At 49.9% G+C, this 23,919-nt stretch overlaps 1 protein-coding gene across 2 annotated transcripts in view; it reads left to right on the forward strand.

The window, feature by feature from the left end:
* The first annotated feature begins 3,894 nt into the window (after positions 1-3,894).
* The window catches only part of SERPING1 (serpin family G member 1), a 396,098-nt gene continuing 376,073 nt past the window's right edge, over positions 3,895-23,919 (forward strand). The window contains exon 1 of one of the 2 annotated variants that reach the window (XM_069629023.1): positions 3,895-4,020. The gene's annotated coding sequence lies outside the window, so the exon portion shown is untranslated. Of the gene's footprint in view, positions 4,021-4,084; positions 4,307-23,919 lie in introns of those variants that run through there. The other variant, XM_069629022.1, reaches the window with a different exon arrangement.

The following is a 23,919-nucleotide window of genomic DNA, read 5'->3' on the forward strand; positions in this document are numbered from 1 at the left end:
TACATGGATAAAGAAAACGCAATGACTGAAGGTCAGGGCATGTGGTAAGTGGGAACCTATATGTAACGCAATTCCCACCAAGGAATGGGTGGAAGGAAGGCCAGAACCCGCAGAGGGATGAGAGAGGTAGGAGGTATAGGAGACCAGTGCCAGTCCCGGGCGCAGGGGACCAGAGAACCAACATAGGGAGCAAGATGGGGGGCACCCAGGACCAGCCATGGGACCAAGGGAGTCAGGTGGAGACTCATCCCAGTGAGCAAGGGAGTCAGATGGGCACCCAGCCCAGGGAGCAAGAGCAGGGGGGAACCCAGATCCATCCATGGAGTCAGATGGGGACCCAGACTCAGCCCAGAGAGCAAAGGAGTCAAGTGAGGACCCGTCCCCGGGAGCAACACCGAGGGGGGACCCAGATCCAGCCAAGGAGTCAGATGGGGACCCAGACTCAGCCCAGAGAGCAAAGGAGTCATGTGGGGACCCAGCCCATGGAGCAACAGTGAGGGGAAACCCAGAACTATCCAGTAAGCCAGATGGGGGCCCAGACCCAGCCCAGAGAGCAAATGAGTCAGGCGAGGACCCAGCCCAGTGAGCAACAGTGAAGGGGTACCCAGATCCAGTTAGGGAGTCAGGTGGGGACCCAGCCCATAGAGCAAGAGAGTTAGGTGGGGACCCACCCCAGGGAGCAACAACGAGAGGAACCCAGAACCAAGTAAGGAGTCAGATGGGAACCCAGCATCACAAAGACACAACGCACTACACTTACTCCTTGACCTCTCTGCAGCCTTCAACAGCATCAACAACACCATTCTTCTAGACCTTTTAGCCCACAGTTTGAATTTCTCTGGCACCGTAATCGACTGGTTCACCTCATTTCCTACTGACGGGACACCCTTTGCCTCCATGCCCCCTTATCGATTAGACCCCACTACTGTCAAGGATGGGGTCCCACAAGGCTCCTCCCTATCAGCACGCCTCTTCAACCTTTAAGTTGAATCCCTTGGAGAGACCCTTAGCAAACACAACGTACATTTCCACTAGTGTGCAGACGACACACAAATATGCTTCCAAATGTCCTCCCCTTCACAACTCCACACCCTCAAAACCTGTCTCACCACAATCACCAACTGGATGACCACCCACTTCCTCAAACACAGCCCTTCCAAAACAGAATTCTTCCTCGCCCCCACCCCCTTATCCCCTGGATCCAAGAACTCCCCAAAATGTACTCGGGCATATTTTTCAACTAAACCAACTCTGTTGCCTTCTGCAGGATTTTGCTGTTTCCAATTGTCTTTCACAGTGTTGTTGGTCCTCAGCTCAGGGAAAGCACAGCAAAAAACAATAGCATTCGATTTAACATGGATAATTCTGAAATGTAAAAAAGAAACCATTCTGCTAATCATGTCCTTTTTGTTAGAGGTACCAGGCTCTAGAGATACATCATAATGATGCTATATTAGGTTTTTAATATAATTAGCAATGTCTCGTTAATTTACAATGTTTTTGGCACAGTAAGTTTCATATCAGAAAAACATATATACTCAGGTTTATCAATGCAGGGAGAGGGCCTGCATTGCCTCATTTTGGATATGTAGCTTTAATTTAAAACACAGGTCTCTGCAACAAGTTCTTAACACTCTGAGCTATCTTCTGGTCCATTGGGGCACTCAAATGTATCACTATGGGCCTCATTACGACCCAGGCGGAAGACCATGGTGCTATTAGCACCATGGTCCATGCCGGTGTCCGCCATGGCGGAATGGGAAATTACCACCCCATTCCGAGGTTGGTGGGGAGGTAATTCCCCATGCCGCCATGGCCCTTCCCCATTCCCATTTTTGCCCCATAGGGCTCAGTGGGAATGGGGAAGGCGCTAATAACGGTACCGCAAATTGCGGTACCGTTATTAGCACCAAAGTCCCTTCGCGGGTTCCTACTTTAACGGCTGGAAAAACCAACCGTTAAGGTCGGGTCCCGCAAAGAGCCCTCGTAATCAGGCGTTAACTGTTTAACGGCGCCGACACCTTTTACGGCGCTGTTAAACCCTTAACGCCAGGGTCGTAATGAGGCCTTATGAATTTCAAATTAGGTAATTGTAAGAGAACGGTATTTCCCCAACACATATAAACACACAAGTTGCTCACCCAGAGTCCGACTGTCCCACACGACTCCCGCATCTGTGCTTTTCACACTTGCCATGTATCCGGCGCTCCTCAACCCTCTGCCTTCACTGCTCCTGAGTTTTACAACTCTCTCCCATTCATTGTCCTACTCAAAATATTAATATCACTGCTATCTACGCCCCCTACCGCCACCCATTGCAGGCACCAGCACCCTTGCCCCACCGCTTCATTTTACCGCATTATTCTTCCCTGGTCACCGTTTGGGTGACCAAAGAAACTGGATATCGCATGCAGGCAATTTACCTTGAAGCAAAATGAATGCATGCTCATGACTGATCATCTTCAGTCATGGACACACTGAACAGGTCTGTAGAAACACTTGTGTATAGGCGCGTTATAAATGCCATATCATATCATATCTTCATTCACGCTGGCAAGCCCCTCCATCACTGCCCGCTGTATTAATATCCTCAGCACTTAACATGCACCCCATTCCCCTCTGAAAGTTCTTCCATCCTTACCAGCTTCCTGAAACAACAGGGCAATTCCAGGGGTTGGCCAAGGTTGCAACCAGGGCCACGTCTGGGTTTCCGCACTGGCCCAAAAAGCATCAATTCTGGACCCAATGTACCCGAGTGTGGGGTGCCAAAAGCAAACCCTTGCCCGTATTCCTGCTATCAGGTAATATTATCCCCACCAATAACATCGCCATATATACGGTCGTCGGGAAAGGCCATAGGTGATATGTGAGCGGCGGTTGCGGGGGTGTCCCCCGCTCCCTTTAAAAAAATATGGGGGTTTCGGGGGTGTCCCCTGCAGGTCCCATGGGTTAATATTGCCGCAAAAAAGCAGTGGCATTCTTGTATGGCGATATTTTTGCGGGGATATTAACACATGGAACCGTATTCCTTTGCTCAAACTAGCAACCCCCCGCCCTCCCGAGGCACTTCGCTTTATCTGTCAGGAAGCCTCCCCCTTCCCAGTAATAGTTAGGTCTGCAAGCATCAGCCAGCCGAGCTCTAGGAGGTAGAATGTCTCTCACACAAGGAGAACACCGAGCTCTCGCAAACCTTTCTGCATTCTCTTGCCACCACCGTTCCTCTCAGTCAACGCTCAATCTCCCACCCTCTTCTACTGCACACTACAGTTTGCTTCGGGTCCATACATCTAAGGATGCTATTGGCTGGCCATCGGGCTCGCTCCGCTGTCCAAGGCATCCCATGCTTCTGTGATAGTAGTATCGGCTTTGTATTGTTCTTTAAAATAAACGTTGTTAAAGAGAAATAAATAGCCTGAAATTGGTTCTGGGTTGTTTTTTTGGTTTACTTGTAGAAGCGGTGCAACTAAGTTCGACTTTTATTACGCATTCAGGTATAATATTTCGGCCACAATTCAAATATTTTGCTGACAAATAGATTTACATACGCAGTGGAATAGTTGAAGGGCCATACATCAGCTAATCATTAGGAGAAGCTGTATTTCTGTCATTTGCATTATACTCATTTGAACCATACATTTGATACCAGAGAAAATGCGTATTTCTGGACTCCCCGCCCACGTAATTGCTACAATGAACGCGGTGCACTAATATGCGAAGAGTAGATGTGGCGGGAGGCAGCCATGCAACTAAGTGCGACTAAGAGACTTTCACTCCTGAACCCAGAGCCAGCAGAACAATGTGGGGTTCTGTCCTCTGCTTTGTGGGGGTATTCGTGGCACACTGGTGACGCACCGGCAATGGCGTATGCACCTGCGCGGAAATTAAGAGGGAAGTCACCGCACCTGGGCCCGCCCCCGCCCATCATAGTCAATATAGCACAGCCCCTCGGTGCACTCAGCTCTTGCCAGGATGACCTGTTGATTTCCTGGCAGTCTTGTGCAACCGGATTTACGGGAAACGGTGGGTCAAATCTCAATTAATCTTTAACTCCCTGTCGGTGCTGCGCGCCAGAGGGCCTGCCCACACACTCCCACCCCGTGTATGCCAGGGGGTCGGCCTGGCCGTCCCGGCTCGCTCCCAACGTGGACTGTGCGTTGTGAGGCCGGACTCGTCTCTCTCTCCCGCCCTGGTGTGTGCCAGAGTAGGCGGGCCCCTGACCTCCGCACTCTCCTTCGCGCTTCCCACTCAAAGCTCGGAGTGCGCAATACTGAGACCAGACACTTCAGGGGCTAAGAGGGACCCTCAGGTAGGAAACCCCGCATCTTATGCCACCCCCCCTCCACCACCTCACGCCTCTCGGGTCTCTTCTTGGACGACCCCCGCCCCCAGTTGTCTGCCTTTCTATGCTCTCTTGCCCCCCCGCCCCCTCTGCTGTATTTCCTCTATTCCGGTGTATGTCTGCCTCTCCAGCCCATCACGCCTTATATCGCCCTCTTGCGCATTCTTGCCGTCCTCTCCACCCCTCGCTTTGGCTCGTTCTCCCTCGCGCAGCTCCCATTGACAAGCATTTGACTCCCTCGTTTGTCAGAAGATGGCAATTTCTATGGAACGTGCGATGCACACTTTGCTTTGGAAGTCTGATGACGGCTGCTCTCCACCCGTGCGTGCCTCGGCTTCATCTCTTTAGTTTCCTGTTGGCTCGTTCGTTTCTCTTCTATTTTCCTAATCCTCTCTGCTCTCTGCTATTCCCGTTATTCTTTGGTCCTCGTGGATCCCCACTCCTCTTAACCCTCTTGTTGCCACTTTCGTATTCATATTTGCGCCTATGCCTCCCTCTTTTTCCTGTCTGGCTCGGAGTTGCCATTGCCTCTTCCCCCACCCTTTAATTCCTCCTTTTCCATCCACATCTTGGCATTTGTTTTCTCGTCCCTGTAGTCCCCTCCATTCCTTTATTCAGTTTCACTTGTCTCTCTCCTTCACATTCTTCTTCCATCCACTCTGCTTTTTTCTCCTCACGCTAAAGATTCTCTAACCTCTTTATTGCTCTCTCCTCTTTCGCATCCTGTGAATTCTTCAGTCCGATTTCAGAACCCTTTCCTCTCCGCTTCTCTTCCTCCTCAATTCTTCTCCCTTGGCCCTGTTCTTTCCTCACCCACTGTATTATTTTGCTGCACGCTCTTTGTCTTGCTGCATAGATATATTTTTTTTGGTCGCTCTAATCTTCCTTATCTGATTCTGTTGCAATGTTACTTTCTTTCTACTGGTTCTCTCTCATTCTGATTTCTAGTTTCAATCTATTCTTTTCTTTCCCTCTGAATTCTCTCTCGCTCTGTTTTCTCTCACTTTCTGATTTGTCTTACACTAGCTATTATTTTCTTGCCATCTGCATTCTCGATCGTGCTCTTGTTTTACTTGCCCCCCACAGAATTCTTCTCACCCATGTCTTTTCTCACCCTGTCGCCAACCACTGGTTTGGGGGATCTAAACCCCACAAATAATATTGAAAAAGTTGCATGCACGAGGCAGCACTGCTCAGTCTAGGCCCCATGATGCAGCCAAAGGATTAACTGCCTTGCTCGCCGTTTTCTGATGGATCACACATCCCAAAAGTTAGTATCTCTTTGAAAAGCTAAATATTCCCGGCATTGTTGACTTTGGCCGAAGTGTGGCAGTCACCCAATTGAGAGACTGGCATAACAAAATGGAGTGTTGGGTTCATTGGGAGGACTAAAATGGAAAGGAGGAGGTGAAGGGGAAAGGTAAATAATGGCAACAAAAATGGAGGGGGGCTCAAAACCAGAGTGAAAAGGTATGTTGAGGGATGGAGGAGGATATTAGTAGGGGTATCTGATTTTCAAAGGACAGGTCACCGACATAAAAGTAGGACTTTAATTTGACAGTGTCTACCATGACTATACACTTCAGTAGTGAGAAAAGATGTGTGGAGGGTGGTGGGGTCCAGTCATTCCCCTGTATAGGAACGATGTGGTTTTGGCTGTGTCCGTAAACCTGTTCAGAACAAAGGAACGTTTGCTCCTATTGCTATTTGAGCCGTTGCTATAAGCCGTTTCCCAAGTAGTATCTGTGGCAAAATGAGTTAATGTGGCTGGTAGCTGGTGGGATGGGGGTCAAGCCCACCCACGGATGGCTTCCAATGCTAATGTAAAATGACCAAACTATAATAATTGATTTGGTGTATAATCGTTGGGAAATGAGTGAGATGTGAGGATGTATACTGTCATCACAGCTGCGATTGTGCCAGTGGTCACCCTCTTTCCCCAAAACTGGCCCAGTGTTTTAAATGGGACAGTGGCGACAGAGGGCCCAATTTCAGGACAGCTCTGGCAAAACTGGGAGGTATGGTCACACTTGTAGTAGGGACTTGGACATTAGGGACAATAAACATTAATAATGTGCCTTGTTTTTTTTGTCACTGGCTAAGCAGAGGGGCCAGAGAGTGTATGCAGGACACGCGGGTTAGGGGGACAGGGGTGCAAGACAGAAGCACTGGGCTAATGGAGGCATACTATGAGGAAGCGATGCATTTACATCCATGAATGTATGGCCTCGGAGCCGATCGCTGGGCCCATTTACATCAGCTCTAGTTCCTTTTGGTCATCAGAAGAGTGGCTCCTTGCCACCGGGACATCTCTTCTCCAAACCTTCCTTCTTTTAAAAATATTTTTTTCTGGTATGCTAATCGAACTTAAACAAAAAGCAAAACGCTACAACTTCCACAATGCATTTATTTGTTAAACGAAAGCACCTGCCTGGGGGTGTCCTGGTGAAATGGAGACTCCTAAATCATCATTGACCGTTAACATAGAGTTGTGTGTAAGTTGGGGGAGGGGGGAGAAGCAGTATTGTAAAACGTGTTTGTCTCTAGGAGAAGAGATGTCCCAGTGGCAAGGAGTCACTATTCTGAGGAGAACCATCTCAGGTTCCGGAAGCACCTCAAAACCTTCCTCTTTGCCTCCGCTTTCTCTCCCTCTCTCCCCTGCTAAAATCACTGAACCTGCACTGAATATGCAACTGGCCACTCACCGATCTCGGTCCTTGGCCCTGCCACTCTTCCCTGCACCTCCTACCTGCACTACGGGACTGCCTCTTATCCTACAGCCCCTTCTCCTGGCACTTACCTTGCACTTGCCACCAGCTGGCCCTATTATTTATCTTGTATTCTACTAACCATGTACTGCACTTCCCCTCTCCCCTTCCACTTTTCCCAGTCCCCCTACCCTTGCACTTGCGCGATCTGAATGACACCTGGCCTAGTAGGATCGTTGTCTGTTCTCCCCTTGTCCCCCCTCCCCCTGCCTCGTCGCGCCTTGAAACACTTGTGTATAGGCGCGTTACAAATGCCATATCATATCACTATGTAGCTTGTTGATGTTGGGCCAGTAGTGGGGTGTGGGTGGGGGGTGAATGTGAGGCTATGGGATAGGACGGATTCAGTTTGGAAGACTGAATGGGCTGCTCTTAAGGACATACGAGCCATTGTTTGCTTTTGGGGTGGCGGGGTGTGTGTGGCTGTGTAAATAAAATTTACTCTAGGGGACTTGCATGTGCGCAGTTAGGAAACAAGCGATGCTTGGGCCCCACTAATATTTGCCAGAGTTGCGATTGCATGCCATTCTTACCATCATTTACCAGGTTTTGCCAGGCTATATTCACATACTCTCATTCTATCACAGGTATTGCCATCGTGTAGAAACATACTCCCTTCCCAGGTACTTGCACACATTGGCAGCCTTTGCCATCAGACGCCAGCAACTCGCATGGTTTTAAAGTTATTTTGATCATTTCCTCACATAGGCGGATCACATGGCAGGGGTTGCCACCATTGCTCACATCATTATACAGCTATTTCCATGCAATGCCTAGGTTCTCATGCCATTTTAGACATTATCATTGCATACTCACTCTTCTTGTAAACCAGCTTTTGGGATAATATGCCAATGTACTCACCCCATTTGCACACATTCTTATCCATTGCGTAAGTACTCCCATACAGATGTATGCAACAATCATTTCTATTCTTGTATAGCGCTTCCGGACAGATTCCACCACTTATGAGTTTTACAAAAAAGTTATCATGATCCCACTTCCATTAGGTACTCAATTCATCATATGGGATTATTTAAAGGACGTACCTAACTGGAAAGCTACGAAGCACCATATATGTAGGGTTCCCCACCCAGGGGATGGCGAGTAGGATGCAGGGGTAGCAGGTATGAGTCCACTCTTATGGATATCCCATACAGTTAAGCATGTTAGAATATGTCGTGTGTATCAGAGTCCCCCTTAGAACTGGTGATGAAACGTATGACTTTTTAGCCAATTTATGCTGTAAAATGCATCGCCTGGACCCCATTTCTCCAAAATGTTCCCAGGAGCGGATGTGCGGTAAATTGAAGAATGACTGTTAGTAAAAGAAAGGGCTTCTGTCAAGCCTCACTCACCTCCAAGGTCATCACTGCTCTTTGAAATAAGAGCAGTTCTACAAAGCCATGGACGACAGTTTTTCACTTATCTGGCTCCTCCGTCATGCTCTTTACCAAGTTTAAGGGCCACACAACAAAGAACCACATTTTCCTCAGACGTTGAAAATCAGTCTGAGGCATAAGGTGGTTGCCCAATGTGCTCCTACATCTGTGTAACCTGCAGGCCGCACATTTGGTTCCTGGTGATAGCAGTGTTCTATATCCTCCTTTAGAAAGCATTCCACTGCCAATCTCACCTTGCGCAAGGCCGCACACAGTTTCTTTCTCAAAAACGCCTCTGCTTTCCTCCCCTGCCCCCTCCTAATCAGGGGACATGGCTAGAAACCCTGCTCCTGGCCAACATTTGGTATATATGTGCCATGGAGAAACTCGCTGCTACCCTCTGACACCTTGATGAAATATAGGCGGGTATGGGACCCTTTTATCACTTGTATTAACTCTGATGATTACTGCCCTCTGATTCCTCCGCAATGGACATCGTTCTCGTTACCGTAGCTCGGAGGGGAGAGCGGTGCAGCATGCGGACGCCCGGATGAGGACTAACCTGGTAGACTCCATTGATGAACGCAAGACCTGATATGGAGTCCCCCTTGGTTGATTAATTTGACCTCAATGCCTTTTTCATGTTTGCCTTTTTATTTTCTATTTTTTCATGTACTAATGAGCCTATGTAAAGGAAATGTTTCTCTTCGATACATCTCTTCTTGCTGATTGTTAATTTACTTTTCTTATTTACTTGAAAATCAAATAAAAACAATATTAAAAAAGAAACCCTGCCCCTTACTAATCCCCACCTCTTAGCACCCCAGACTCTTCTCACTCGTCATCTCGATGACACCCCTAACACACGCCACTTCCAGCGCCTCATTCTCCCCATCCTGCATCATCCTTCCTGTCAACCAGTGGACCCATATGCAGACAGGATAGACACACTAACTGGATAGAAACAATCTATCTCGCCCCCACTCCCCATGGAATACACAAAAATATTGGGAGAGTGGTGACAGTAAAAAAAGGTGGGATTTTATTGCACAAATTATGGTAATAAACAAACATAATTATAATTACAGTAACCATAGAATGCTGTACTACCGGGTCCTGAAGGTTGCTGCCTTCCTTGTCCCATGACAGTGTGGTCACCGTACAGTGACCTGTCTTTTTTTCTATTCTCTCCCTTTTTCTAGGGTGGGAGGGTTCTTGGAAAAAGACGACACCCTGTGTGTGCAAAGTACTCTTTTCCTTGACTCCCCTTGCAGAGACCTAACCTGGTTTCTCTTTTTCTGCTGCAAAAAGCAGCTCCTTATGTGACCTAGGGGCTGGCCCTGGGCCTTTGTTGTGCCTGGGTGGGGGGCTGTGTTGCCCCCCCCTCCCGGCTTGCCCTGACGGCATCACACCCCGAGGTGCTTTCTCTGGAAGTCCCTGCCTATTTCCTGGCCTCCCCTGACACTGGTGCTTAGCATCTCCTTGTGAAGTAACGACCAGGTGTTGATTCCACCTTGCCCATCCTTTCTCCTTAGCGCCGACACCCTCAGTGGGGTGGCACGGTGACAACCCTTGTTGCTCCCAAAGCCCCCCCCAGCTTTCATTCCACATTCCGTCTCTCACTCCTGCCCAGCTACCCTCCTCCCAAAGCAGCCCAACCCCCCCTCCACCCAAAGGATAGGCAGAGACCAGTAGGATGAGTGGGAGAAAAATTGCCACAGCAAACTTTATTACACATAAAGTCAGGAGTTAGCTTACAGGTGTCCCGTTCACGCTCAGGATTTTCTACTCTGAGAGCAAGCAACTTTCCCCCCCGCCCCTCCGGGTCCTTGGGGGACCCGACGCGGGCGCCCAGTCCCTTCCTTAGCAGTCCCTCTCTACCCTTTGGCCATTACTTTATTTTGTAATTTTTTCTTTTCATTTTCTTTCCCCAACGCTATTTAAGTGCAATTTTATTCCGTGCTTTACTTTCTTTCCATTCTCCATTTCCGCTTAGGCTCCTTCTAAAGGATGCGTTCCGGTCTCCTTTCCACTTTTTTCTCCCTTTCCCCTGGATTCCTTCTTCCCGCTTCCCCCTGGTTGGCTTATTGATCCTAGTTAACTTTCCCTCCCCAAACAGGTCTTCCTCCAGCTCATCATGCCAGGGAGCCCCTCTCCCCCCTTCGGTCAAGACCCCGATCAGCCCTAGCTCTCCCTGCCGCCTTAGCTGTCCCATCCCCTCCGGCCCCCATCGTGCCCTCCTGTTCTAGAGAACCCCATCCATCAAGCGCTACCTATCCCGCCGAGCCCAGCACCTTCTTATCCCCATCCTCTTCCCCTGCCTTTCGCTAAGGAGGCGTCCACCCCAACTAACCCCCCTGATCCTGCTGGCCCCTACCCCCCGCACTCCCAGGCCTCCCCCTCCCCCAGTTTCTTTAGATCTCTTTAAGCTGCCAATCGCAAAGGGCCCCCCTTCCCCTCAGTTACCAACGTACTTGCCGGAGCCCTGTTTACAGTGCAAACTTTTCAATTCACCCCCCCTTGCTGACTTCATTGTACTTTCCAATTTTCAGTTTCCAACGATGCACTTCCCATTTCCCCCACCAACTTTTGGAGTTGGAAAGGTCTTCCAAGCCACCTAACCCTCCCCATTAACGTGGGCCTCCCCCGAGTCTAATACTCCTGGGCGCCGTTCTTGATAAACTGATGGCTGTGCAGTTCCCCTTGTGGTCTCCGCCAGTACTTTATAACGGGAACACCAGGTAACATCCGCTGGGCTTGTCCGCCAAAGACCAGTCGCTGCGACCGGTGTCACCGCCAAGACTCACAGCGGGCCACTGGCCGTAGTGAGTTCCCCCTCGTGCACCTGGTCGCCTTGGCTCAGGAATCCCCAGTTAAACTATCAATGCGCCTTTCACCCCTTTCACTCCGTCCGCAACAGGCACACAGGCCCTCCGGCTGACAACCGGTGGCGTGATGACTTGCGTTGCAGCCTTCCCCGCTGGAGCTCCTCCTGACTGTTTGCAGCTTACATGGGCTCCCCTGCAGGAGGGCCAACTGACCTGGCAGCGGCGTGCCGAAAGAAGTCTTCCCTTGACTGTTCCGTTCCATAACTGGAGGCCCCCCCCTCCCAGATTTAGGAGGGAGGGAGCGTTTCGGGCCTCTAAAGGCTACCTTCATTACAAAACCCAAATCGACACTCACCCCTGCCCCCCCCACCGCTGTTCAATTGCAGCCCATCCCCTGCAGAGCATCCTTTAAGTTGTACACGATCGACCTTACCCCCACTTTGGATAAGTGAACTTTGTCCTCCCCGAAGCAACCCGCAGTTTTCGAACTAATCGAAACCCATCCAGGGCCCCTGCTGATTAGGAATTTCTCCAGTTTGACAAACCATGCCAACTACGATAAGTAATGCACTTTTGTAAAATCTTTTTATTTTTTGACCATTATTGTTGTCTACATGATTGCTGATAAAAATTGAGTTCCGGCTGAGCCCTTGTGCCCCTTAAAAGAGAATTGTCCTGTAGGCCCCATACTTTCGATTGTTCGTGCCTTGACCTCCCTTGCGGCTGCCCCTTCTATTGTCGGTCCGGATTGACCCCCCCCTTCTCCTAGCCACTAATCCCCCACCTGCTTGTGCTCCCATCGCAAGCCGGGGTCGCTCTCCATGCTTTTCCTAAACCTTAGGTCGTTCCTCAGCCAAAACATGCCCCCCCCACTTTGTGTTCCTCCACCACGCATTCTCTGTAGTGTTGAAGGGCTGGCCCCTGGTCGTGATCCTTCTCCATTATTGTCTGCTCCCTGACTCTGAATGCCGCCGCCAACCAGTTCTGCAGGTTTTCATCAGGCCTCCCCCTTTTTCCGGCCTGCCCTCTGCTCCCACATGACTGCAGGGTGTCCTGCCCTCGGAACACGCCCTCCGGTAGGCCGCCGCCCCCTGGCGTTGGTGCCCCAAACAGTTCGCTCGACCTTGTGTGTCCACGCTCCTCGTATTGGTTGGCTGTAAGACTCGCCTGGCTAACCCTGTTCCCTGTAGGAAATGCCGAGCCCGAGTAGGAGGCAGCGGCTGCAGCCCGGGAGCTGATTGCTTCGCCGTCTGGCTGTGGGCCCCCCATCCTTCGGTCTTGGCCAACACTGCAAATCTTGCCCAGGCCTCTGCATTCATTATCTCAAGCGGATGCGGCAAACGACCGATCTCGACCTTAGCTTCTGCTGCTGACTGCTCGTCTCCCATCTTCTCCCGGTCCATCCTTAGAAGATGAAGCGTGGCGACCCTGTCTTCCTAACCCAAACTAGGGGGCTCGCCGCCGGCTCCTCTCCTTGCGTGGTACGTAAGCTGTCTGGTGGACCCTGAAGGATGAAAGAAACATGGTGAGCGAGACGACAAACTGTCGTTGCCTCCCCCAAAATCCCATGCTCCTGGGCTATGTGTTGTCCTTTCAGTGTGCTGAAAGACCTGCCAATTCTTCCATCCCCCCCTCCCGTGTACCCTCTACCATCGTCCACACCCCCTTCCTAGCAACCCCCTGTAAATGTGCGCATACTCTGCCCCACCTAGCGACCCCCTCCCTTTGCCCCCTTCCCTCGCCCGCCCGAGCACCCCTCTCCTACCGGAGAGAGAGGAGGATCAGGCTTGCGCGCCCTACGCTCACTGCCTCCTAGTGACCGCCAACCTGGCCACAGTTCTATACTAATAACGTTGTACACCCCCCCCACCTGGCCAGAGCCAATTGTACGTCCACGCCTGATGCCCAAAGAAACTTCCTGAACCCCATCACATGCCATCTGGATGTTACCCACACCCTTCCTTCTTTGGCCCCTCTGCTGGGATTTACCTGTTTTGCCTTCCGCGCCCCCCACCCTCGCAACCCTGCCTTCAAACGTAACTCTGCATGCAGTGCCTGATGTGTCACCCTGCATGACCCCATTGAACATGCATTAACTCGAGATGCACTACCCCCAAACCTCTGCCTTGCCACGTGGCTAAATCGCTATTTATTGCACCGCACACCACCCGGTATTCGGGACCCCTAGCCATCCTATTTTGTTACCGACCCCATCTAGGGTATATTATTGTAATGAAACCCATCCCTATTGCCCACCGCGTTTTAAACCCCTCATGGCTCGGAATGCTAGCCTCCTCCTGTGATGGCCAGATGGCATGAATGATTAAACCCCCGTGTGGTACTCCAACCCTTCCAGACCCCTTTTTGCGCCTTGAAACACTTGTGTATGTGCGTGTTCTAAATTCCCCACCGTATCAAAACGTGCGGTGTTCCTAGCACCCCTTGCTTCCTCCTGCCACCACTGGCACCTGCGAACCCCATAGCAGTCTCCCATGTATTTAATCCCATGCCTGTTTCCCAACCGCCGCTACCATTTTCCGGCTGCCAGCTCCACCTCTCCATGGTAAGTGTAACTGTCCTGCTGCGTTAAGACTGGGCTCCTGTTAAGTTCCTGGCATTTTTTTTTTTTTGCCCGCCACCACCGCCATCCCGTCTTACCGGGCCTGCCGTGAAAGTTGTCTAATCAAGCTGACTGTCCCAATCTAGCCGCATCAGGTAGACACCCTCGAACTTAAGCCCGCTAGGCCGTTCCTTACCCGCCTAGCATTGAACCAGTTGCATTCTGGGACATGTGGTCCCAGTGGTACGCAGGTTAACCCATCGGAAAACATTCCTGATAGTAGATCAGCAAACCCCACCCCTTCAACTGGAGCGCGTAAATATTAACCCCCGCCCGCACTTGGAATAAACTTTAATGAAGACACACCCTATGCCATGCCGCTAGTCTCCATTTCCACCTCATAAAAGTTTAAATTATTTATTTTTTCTTCCCCCAATTGCAACGCGCCTTCCCCGAAACTCTAATCATTAAGGCAATTGACTTGGTGTAACCCACGCGACTGCACATACTAGTTAACCCCCAGTGTAGCAAAACCAAACGATGCCAACCACAAAACATTTCCCCACACTTAAACACCAGTAAATTGACGACCGCCTGAAGCACCTTCCCCGCCGACGAAGCAGGAAACCACTGCCTTCCAGAAAACCGGCGCACCTCAAGTATTGCCCACACCCCTGTTCCCCCTTGAGCGATCCCACTGTTAACCCCCCCACCCCGCCTGCGTGCTTAACTGCTTTCCTGAAACCCCACCTGTTCCAGCAGCTGCTCGATGTCCCCATACCTTGTTTGGCCCCTCTGCCGGGTTTCCTGAATTCCCGTGAGTGCTCCGCCATAGCCCACGAAGCAACGGAGCTCCCTGACATCCCTTTGTTGCCCATGCCCATTAAGGGGGGCCCGGGAAAGGTGAGGAGCAATGGGTGAGATCCAAGGGAACAAGGAAAACACACCTGAGAACGAATGTCATGGAGGAAACAGTCGCCCGTACAACTCTTGCTGCCTCTTATATAGGGTTGCCTGCCCCAATAATTCAAGTGCCCCACCACCCTGCCGCTCCTTGCCGTGCGATCCGCCCCCCCCCCCATTCACCCTAAGTGCAGCTAACTCCATAAAGCTTCCCATGACCGCCCAATTTCAAATGCCGGCACTTTTTTTTTTTGGGTGGGGGCAAACGTGCTTACTCCCGTGCCCGAAACTGAAATCCCGCTCTAGAACCAAATCTGGACATACCCGAAAACCTGGACCCTTCTTTGGCATTTATACAGCGCTACGAACCCTCGGGTATCCGAGCGCTGTTTATCATTACCCACGGTGTCGACCTCGGAAGGATGAACGGCTGAGTTTGGTCCTGCTGGGATTCGAACCTGCGTCAGCAGGCTCTGAGCGGATGTCAAAGCAAGCGCTCTACTCGCTGTGCCACTTGACCGGCTTGAGTTAAAAGCATTCATTGCTGGGTGCTCTAGGCCCACAATCCTGAGGCTTAAACCAAAATTACATATCCCAGAATGCAAAGCGTGCCTGCATATTAAGGTAACGCCATCTGTGGCACAACGGCTACATTACAGTCATTAAAGAAGGCCCCACCAGCCGAGGCACCAAAATGGTTCCTCGCACCACACCCCACCCTCCCCCGACAATAGTCGGGGGCACGCAGTATACGTTTATGAATGTTTGAGGGTGTGGAACATCTCGAGGGTGCGCACCGCTCTACAAATTGCCAATGAAAGCTCAATTGTAGATGTTCAATAGTGTGCGGAACCTTGTGTAGTGTTTATTTAATACTAGGGCACTGAGTCAGTAAGGGCGCTTTCGTTAGTCCTTCACGGATACCAACAACATCAGTAGTCTGTCTTCACGGCGCACAACTCGCACGATGCACAGTCCAATTAAACGTGACGAGCCTCGGCCCCTCTAATGTATCGGCACGGCGGCCGTACCACAACTCCGCCTTTGCTAACTGTGCTTTTAAAATTATCTCAGACATGGGCACAAACTCATGCTGCGCGTTCGGTTGGTACAGCCCATGTCTGACCGTTCTCATCACGCGGCGGCCATCGCGCGCCAACTCCTGCCCTTGGCACCTGTACAAGGCAACCCCCTATGCTACCTAATTCCATCCCAGTAAAAAGGCCGCACCCAAGCCAACCGTCCCACAACAATGCCCCCTCTCGACCCGATCCCCATGATCTCCACCCATCGCGATGCCATCCGCCTTTCCCACATAACCAATGCAAAACTTCCTGTAAAAGCATTTACCTTCCCCTTCTTTCCGGAACCGGTCAACTCCTTCACTGGAACCGCAGGAACAACCCGACCTGGACCGCTTCCTTCGTCGCACTGGAAAGGACACAACAGCAACGTAGGCGAGAGTCGGCAAAGTGAGACCCTGCAGCTCTTTCCAGGTGTATTTAAGCGCCAATGAGCGCGCGGGATGATGTCACCCGCCCCCCCCTTCCTGGTGGAGTGGTGCCTGTCTCGCCCCCCATTCCCCCACGACTCCTCGTGCCTCGTGAGGAAGTCGGCACTAAGGGGGGGCCCCCGCCGAGGGGCCCTCCTTCGTAGGGCGCGGGAGCCCGTCGGTTGGTCTGGCGTCGTTGTGACTGCCCCAAGGGGGGACATGCAAGAGTGACTGGGGAGAGTGGGAGCAGCCCTGTGCGGTGTCCTTGTGCTCAGGCTGCCCCGACCTGTCAGCCATGGGCCATCTGCCGCCTCCTCCCACGCATGCAGCGCTGGCTAATCCTCTAGGGTCTGCTAGCCTCTTCCTCTTCACCCACTTGCCCTCTCTCTCCTCCTCCTCTCCTTGGTTGCTCCAGGCAGCCCTGCTTTTCCAGCACGCCTTTAGGTGAAGGACGTGTAAGGAATGGCCACAAACCCACTCCACCACGTGCACATCACAAGAAGGTGCCCTGTTTGATTCCCAACGGAAATGACTTATCAATGCTAACCCCCTATACCTCACTTTTGTTTCTCATGGATTCTCATTTCACTTGGAAGTTAAGAAAGCGAGCAGGTATATAGTGAGGGCTACCAAGGCCAAAGTGCAGACATTGATGCAAACCTGTGCATTTTCAATAAAACACAGCTATTTGTGGGCACTTGGATGTGCATTGGGTAATCATTTGTGACACCGCTCACAATACTCTTTTTTTTTTTTTTTAAATTGTGCTTCAAAACCCCTTTATCACCCACATTTTGAGCATGGCTCGACTCTGCAGGAAGGAGAAAGACATTGTTACACACCCCACCAGCCACTGAGGGCCTTGATCTCCCATTCCCAGCAACTGTTAAATGCTTTTAGTGGGAGGGCCTTTGAGGGTCCAAAGTGTGCCTACGTGGTTAATGGTGGCATTGTTTGCACTGGACACTGAGCTTTAGCCGAGTTTGGGATTGTGTGCATAAGGCAATATGTGCAAGCAGGGACATTGGAAGGGACCGTGCAAAAATGCTTCCTCCCTCGGTTCTGCGGAAACTTATTTTGTTGCAGAATATTTCATAGAGATATTACGAGTATTGTGCATACTGGGCACTAGATGCTTTAAAGACATGGGCCATTGTGCAAACTGGAAGGTGGGTGAGGCGCGCACTCCCGGTCCTGGTCAATTGAACCTGTTGCAAAAAATATATAATAAGTAGCTGGGTCAAATCCCAAAATGGACACATATTCACAGGGTTAGATCCCTTCTGCTGCAAATCAGGTACTCAGTAATAACAGGGTTACATCCCTTGCTGCAAATCAGGTACTCAGTAATAACAGGGTTAAATCCCTCAGCTGCAGTTCTGTGGTCTGTAGTTCTCCTCCTAGCGCTTTCTTATCTCAAATAATCATCAGGGAGGCTGTTGAGCAGGTGTGTCTAATTAGACTCAAAGGATTCTGGTAGCTGTAGTGAAAACGTTTTTTTCTGTTCAGGTGACCAGCAACCGACACCCCTCCAAAGCACAAGTCCTTCCCAAATTTGGGGGAGGGGAGAGAACCATCTTTATGATTCTCCAAAGTGGGGCACAGCCACCCCGTGGCGCTGCCTCTGGAGCCCGGGACTCCCATAGCATTCAGTACAAAAAAGAAGGTGGAGGCAGCGAAGGCCGAGGGATCTAACCCTGTTATTACGGAGTACCTGATTTGCAGCAAGGGATCTAACCCTGTTATTACTAAGTACCTGATTTGCAGCAGAAGGGATCTAACCCTGTGAATTTTTGTCCATTTTGGGATTTGACCCAGCTACTTATATTTTTTACAACAGGTTCAATTGACCAGGACCGGGAGTGCGCGCCTCACCCACCTTCTCTTTTGTACTCATTGTGCAAACTCGGCCATATTTGTACATCTGGTACAATGTGGTACACGTACCCATTGGGGCATTGTGTAAACTCTGCTGTATAATCTCTGCTGGGGTTAGCTATATTGCTAACCTAGCCTGGGTATTGAAAAGGGGAACAGTGTGTCCTTAATGAGAGATTGTAACAAAAGGTAGTGTGCTTTTTAATGGAGATTTTTGAATCCTGGACAGTATTCACTTTCCATGGGCATTTGACAAACCGTGCAGTAAGTGCTTTCGGGGGCATTGTAAAAACTGACTAGGGCACGCTTACTGGGCCACTGTGCAAAATAGGAAGTATGTGGAAACTAGGCAGTATGTTCCTACTGGAGTAATTTGCAGACCAAGAAGTATGTGCTTATTGGAGCATTGTGAGCATTGGGCGGTACCAGGGGAGTATCCAGCATTGCAATAGTAAGGGGGAAGGGTCTGGGAGGGAGGGGGGAGAGAACCACGAAATATGTCCTGATACTTTCCCCCCAAATGCACCTTGGAAAGTGAATGCTAAACTGACACACAATAATTCCTGCCCCAATATGATGACTTGACTCCATACCCTCTCCCTGCAACATTCGACAAGAGTGGGACATGGAGCTGTGTGCTCCTGCTCTGCATCTGGCTCTGTTCCTTATAAGGCCTGCAATGCAGTTGTGGGAGACAGAGCATGCTCCGGCTATGCTCCCCCATTGTGCATGGAGGATGCAGAGCAGGAGCAAACGGCCACACTGCTGTCCATCTCCTGCTCCACACCACTGTTCTACCGGCAAGCAGGCCAAGCAGGAGCACATGGCAACACTGCCATCCCAGACAGGATGTCCAGAAAAAAGGCAAGCCACAGGAAGAAAGGGCTAGAATGGCTGCCCCAAATGCCAGTCTAGCCAAGTAACATACGATGCATGCAAATATCCCAATTTGCATATGGATTGCACCAACTGAAGTGACTTCACAGGAAGGGACATTGCTAGGAGTATCTTAGTCTTTGATACTTGTAGGCACCATGGAAGTGACTTCAGAATACGTTTCCGCAAGCAAGTCAAGTGGCAAATAACTTTGTTGCAAAATACCTAATTTGCACTATTTTTCATGGAGCAACTCAATAGTCATTAATTTGTTTTATAATGGCATGATATAAGCTATGAAGTAAATCACGTAGAGCTGCAGATAAGACAGTGCGATCAAATGATTTTTCCAGGATTACACACTTTGGTTAATGGTGAAACTGGGATGTGGACAATTGCAACTGAGCACATCTTAACAGGTTAAGTTAATATAGATATTAAGGTTCTGCTTTGTATTTTATGTGCTAAATAATACTTTATAGCAATGCCTTGGAAGCAAACCACATTACATAATAAACTAGCCTTTCATAATAAAGTAATATGAACATGATCAACTACGTTGAGCAATAACAGTATGGCGTTAGTTTTATTCTCCCCATCCTGCATGCAAAGTCACAATAGCATAATGCAGATTAACGTTAGCCTAACAAATCCCCCTTGGGTTTTAAAGTCCTAGTCATGATGTAATAAAACATGCAGTCTTGCGTTCTTCTTGCTTCTGATCACCCTGTTCACAATTCCTAAGGGACAAAAGTCCCTGCTAATGGTCCCCCCTCCCTCCCATCTGTGTCTAATTGATCTCATTGTAATGCTCTGACAAAGAGCAACCTGACAGTTCCCTGGGAGAGCCACTCTGCTGCCCAGAGCTCTAAGGGTAAAGGTGCCCTGCTGCCAGGACAGGGAGGGTGCTGAGCAGGAACACTATTCTTCTGCTCAGCACCCTCATTGTCTGGGTCTGACTCGTAAGAGCTACGGGGGGTGAAGAGTGCAGGCAGGGGGGCAAGTTGCCCCCCTGACCACCCTCACCTGGTACACCACTGGGCAAAACTACTTTACTGGGTGGTGCCTGTTGCAGTTTGGGCAGGGTGGCCATTCTGGTACTGGGCATTGTGCAAAAAGACCACTATATACTTACTCTGGCGTTGCGATAGCATGGTATTACTGGAGCATTGTGTAGACCGGCTGTTTGCTTAACTGTATTGAGGGAATTGTGAAAAGCAGCAAGTATATGATTATCTAGGATATTGTGCACACTACTGGGATGGGACAGTGTGCATACTGAGCACTCCGCACTTGCCTTACAGCCTAGTTACTTTCGAATTATGCAGCATGTGTACAGTGTGGAATTTGTGTGAATGAATTATGTGCTTGCTGCGCCATTTTTAAAACCGGGTGGTATAGGCTTTAATTGGGCGGGACATTATGTAAGAATGTCCTTGTTATGGCATTGTGCATTCTCGGCAGTGTTATTTACTGGGATGGGGTTTTGGTTAATCTCTGCAGTATTTGCTTGCTGAGGAACTTTGCAGAATGGGCTGTTTTTGAAATACACAGAATTGTGAAAACTGGGTAATTTGTGCCATTTTGGCAATTGTGCAAACTAGCAAGTACCTGCTTGCTAGGGGTTTTTCTAGTATTTATTTGGTACAAAGAACGGGAGCATTTCAGTCAGATATGTTCACATGGATTAATGGGATTGGACACTGTATGCCTGCATTATGGTGCAGTAGGAAACGCTTGTATAGCTGTCATGGGCACCGCGCTGCGCATCCATGAATTTGGACCCTGTGAAGAAGAAAGACAAGGTTAGGACATCTGTCCTAGAGCAGCGCCGCATTTGAACCTGCGCGCCCCCTAGTTAACGACTTGCCAGAAAACAAAAGCCACACCATCTAGTAATGGGGCAGTGGGTCACTTGACTCACTTGGCCCTGGCTGGACTCAGTTCTGGCACCTTTGGCGCCAGGCTCCTATAGAGATGTGAGCACGAACACTTTATTTCTGTGCAGGAGTGCTTTTATTTTACAAGAACTTTACAGGTGCTGAAAGCCTTTATTCCAGAGAACTTCCCCATGTGCTGACTCATCAGGCGTGGCTCCCTAGGCCTGGTCTTCAGGTGCTGACTCATCGGGCGTGGCTCCCTAGGCCTGGTCTGCAGGTGCTGACTCATCACGTGTGGCAGGGAGGCTGAACCTGGTGGGCATGGCTTCAGAAGCTCAGCTATATAAGCTGCTCCATCCTTAAGGCCAGTGCTTCGCATTACTGTGCACTCTCGTTCACTGCTGCTTGGACCAGTTTACTTGCCTTTGAAACCAGGCAATTTCCTGCATACTCATCTCCAGGAAACTGGTGCTTCATCGCTTCATCTGCAGATTAATCTCCTGACATCCAGTGATCTTGATACCGATGCCGCAGCACCGTGCTGTGCATCCACAAATTCGGACCCTGTGAAGACTAGGTTTGAACATTCGTCCTAGGGCAGCGCCACATTTGAACCCACGCGTCCCCTAGTTAACACCAGCTACTGTACCGCTGCAGCTTCGTTCCTTGCTCCCTCCGGCTTCCGCCTCGCGCTCTGCAGCTTCTGCCGGGCCTGCAACATCACCAGCAAGGGAAGAAAGCAAAAGAGCATACATCAAAAGTGGAACGAACAGCAATTCAAGACAACAAATCTTACAATTCAACAAAAACAGATGAGGAAAGACAAAGGCAAACAGGAACACTTACCTCTTACCTGAAGTATAGTGGCTTAGTCGCAGCTGGACAGGACTACCACGTGCAAGGGGCCAGTGAAGGAACTTGGTCCAGATCATACAAGCGCCCCTGCCAGAAGCAGCAGGAGGGAGTGCTCGCCAAAGCTAATCAACAGGTAAGCTTTCCATGGGCAGCACACCCCATGGGTACCACAGTTTGGGAGAAGGGGTCTGGGAGAGGATCAGGCTCATAAGCTGGCATACCTACGCCACCTATTCTCCACGCAGGAGCTGTCCCGAGCAGCATCACCTATTACCACATGTCAACCACATAAGCGCAGAAGGAGAAGTCGGACCCGAGTGACCTCACCCCCGAGCGGGCTGCAACCGTGCCCCAATGCCTCCGCAAAGACCAGGTGAGCATAACAATAGCAGACACGCACACTTGTAGCACTCATACGCGCAGGCACCCTCTGTGCATGGGGTCTGTCATATTTCTTTACGTCAGACATAACATTACACACCAGGGAAATTGTTAACAAAAAGACATTCATTATCACGTTCCCTATTCAAAAATCACAAAACTTTGGTTGCAGTTGTGCAAAACTAATTTTGCCGTACTAGGATACCTTATATCCTTGGATGTCCTCCATTGACTCCCCTCTGATCTTCTCTGTATCTGCAGCTTCACCTCCTCAGAATCTGAAGAAACCCTCTAGTCACCCAAGCATTCTGGCGAACTATCGCCCAGTTTCCCTCCTTCCCATTAATGAAAGGTCATTGAGTGGGTGGTCTTCCACTGGATCACTAAGAATAATGGCCTTGGAGATCCACTTCATTCTCACTCTTTTAGTAAACACTCTACTGAGACTGCACTCATGCATGCAGTTTTCTCTCTGATGCTCACCACGCACACTCTCTTCTATACTACCTTTCTATCTCTTTGCAGCTTTCCACACTGTCAATCACTCCTCTCCTCCTCACTCTCCAGGACCTTGGGTTTCACAAATATGCTCTTGCCTGCATCACCTCCTACCTGGAAGCTCACGCATTTAAGTTGCTGGAAATCACAAACCTCTGATCCTACTCCTCTCACGGGTCAATCCTTGGTCCTCTACTCTTCACCCTCTATACTTTTGCCCTAGTAAGAATTATCTCTTCCTTTGGCTTTCACTATCTCCATTTTGCCGATTACACTCTAATCTTGTTCTCCTTTCCATCCTTCACCCCCATCCATCTCGGAACGTATTACCAACTGTCTTACTGCATTCAGTGACTGGATGGCTCTCCGTTGCATCATGCTGAACTCTTCAAAAATGGAAGACCTTTCTGCGGTCTTCCAATGACATCCCTTCCCTAACCTCTCCTATCTCCTGCCCATCTGAACTTCTTGCTTCCTCACCCAAGGCTTATAACCTTGTGGGCCTCTTTGATAGCAACACCTGACTGCAGTAATTCATCACTACCACTGCTGCTCGTATGAAAGTTTCAACATTTGGAAAACGTGTCGCTTTCTTTCTCGCCACTCTACAGAAACTATCTCCACCCCCCATGCTCAGCAAACCCGAGTAATGCTCTAGCCTACTTCGTGGTGTTCATCTCTACTCTTTCCCCCGCTAAACAAAGTCCTCAACTTTGCTACCAGCACTTTCTACCACCTGCCCAGATGCTCTGACTCCTACCTGCCGACACCATGCTGGTTGGCTCTCCATGCACAACCTTTTCATGTTCTTTCTCCTATTGTACACGGCAAGAGACATGAGGCATTAAACTGGGGGAATAACCACCTCAAAGGGGTCTGGGACCCATTTTGAAAAAATAAACAGCGAATGACAGACAATACGTACTTTGCCTATTTAAGCTCCAACACCCACACCATTTGGCAGGACAGTAAAGCAAGGAATTGGGTATAGAGAAAGAGAACAGTGAAAACGTACAACTGAAGGCGATCTGGGACCAATACTGGGAGAACAAACCCCTCTGCATCACAAAAGGGAACAGAAGCTTTGTGGATGCAAGAAAGTATCAAACCTTGGCAGGAGAGTGAACCAAGGTTGTGGCCAGGAGAAGAGAGCTGGAAACTTAAGGGGTCTGGGGACCCACAAGGGGGACAAATACCCCAAAGACTAAATACGAAGCTTGCATGTTCATGGGACACTTAAGCCATTGGGAGGAGAGTAAACCAAGGCTTTGGGTGAAAGAGG

This window comes from Ambystoma mexicanum, chromosome 12 (assembly GCF_040938575.1).
Source record: "Ambystoma mexicanum isolate Mex_15411 chromosome 12, UKY_AmexF1_1, whole genome shotgun sequence".
Taxonomy (NCBI): domain Eukaryota; kingdom Metazoa; phylum Chordata; class Amphibia; order Caudata; family Ambystomatidae; genus Ambystoma; species Ambystoma mexicanum.